Source organism: Cynara cardunculus, assembly GCF_001531365.2.
Source record: "Cynara cardunculus var. scolymus isolate 2C chromosome LG 8, CcrdV1, whole genome shotgun sequence".
Lineage (NCBI taxonomy): Eukaryota > Viridiplantae > Streptophyta > Magnoliopsida > Asterales > Asteraceae > Cynara > Cynara cardunculus.
Window position 1 is genome coordinate 11,980,788 of NC_037535.1, and position 1,435 is coordinate 11,982,222.

At 40.9% G+C, this 1,435-nt stretch overlaps 1 non-coding gene across 1 annotated transcript; it reads right to left on the bottom strand.

The window, feature by feature from the left end:
* Nucleotides 1–1,081: 1,081 nt before the first annotated feature.
* Nucleotides 1,082–1,188, bottom strand: LOC112517550. The gene has a single exon (XR_003069733.1). It is a non-coding gene; the product is annotated as a small nucleolar RNA R71 (small nucleolar RNA).
* Between the last annotated feature and the right edge of the window lie 247 nt (nt 1,189–1,435).

Consider the following 1,435-nt stretch of genomic DNA (forward strand, 5'->3'; position numbering starts at 1 on the left):
ACCCCAAATCTTACACCCGTGCTACCTTTATTACTCTGCTTTATTATTCTGCTTTATTATTCTGCTTTATTATTCTGTTATTTTACCTGTGTTAACTCGGAATCAAACTAAAGTCATCGTTTTCGTCATCTGAAATCTTTCTTTTATTGGACTCTTATTTAACTTTTGCTCCAATCCCTGTGGACGATATTCCRGTACTTGTACCACTTTATTACTTGGAAAGACGAYGTTGGRCCGTATTGTATACTTGCTTTGTGGCCCAATTTCATTAAGTCTAAGGGTAAAGGATTTGACCGACCAAGTTTTTGGCGCCGCTGCCGGGGATTGGCAAGCTTAAAGTTTTCTTTTGAGAAAAGTAAAAGTTTTGATGTTTCTTGTACCTGTTTTTGAAAAGTGGTGTATGCCAAGAACACATCGCGGGGAATTTTTCGAATTTGATCCAGACATTGAGAGAACGTTTCACCATAGAAGGAGGGCTCAGAGAGCATTTCAGGCTCTACTCCCTCCCAACATGGAGTTACCTGCTCCCAACATTCCGGAAGTACCACATTTGGAAAACCAACCGCCAATTTTTGGGCAAATACCACCGTTCCCAATTTTTCACCAAGGAAACCCACATCATGAAAATGATAATAATTTGGACACAGAATCTGACCCTAATAAGCAACAAAGGGCACAAACTCCAAATATCATTAATCTGGCAAATTCAAAAAATGGACGGATCATGGATTATGCTATCCCGGATTTTGAGCAATTAAATTCTGGGATAGTTAGACCACATATGASCGCTCTCCATTTCGAGCTAAAACCGATAATGTTTCATATGTTACAGACTAATGGCCAATTTGCTGGACTACCCTCAGAAGACCCACATTCTCATTTAAAGTCTTTTATGGAAATCACAGATGCCTTCCTGATCCCGGGAGTGTCCAACGACGCTCTCAGACTCACTTTATTTCCATTTTCATTACGGGATTAGGCAAAAGCATGGTTTAACTCTTTAACACCAGGATCTGTGTCGTCATGGGGTTACATGGCGAAAAAATTTTTGCGAAAATATTTCCCACCAACAAGGAACGCCAAATCCAGAAACGAGATCTGTCTTTTTAAACAACTGGATGATGAAGTTGTTCCTAACGCGTGGGAAAGGTTTAAAGAGCTGTTAAGGAAATGCCCACACCATGGCATTCCATACTGTATTCAACTTGAGACGTTTTACAATAGGTTAAGTCCCATGACAAAACAAATGCTCGACGCGACTGCATGCGGAGCCTTTACAGCCAGTACCTATAATGAGGGATATGAGATCCTAGAAAAGATATCAGCAAACAATGGGCATTGGGCTGACCCACGTGCCCAGCCACAGAAAAAGACTGCTGGAATACATGAAGTTGATGCATATACTGCATTAACAGCTCAGTTTACCTCCATGACC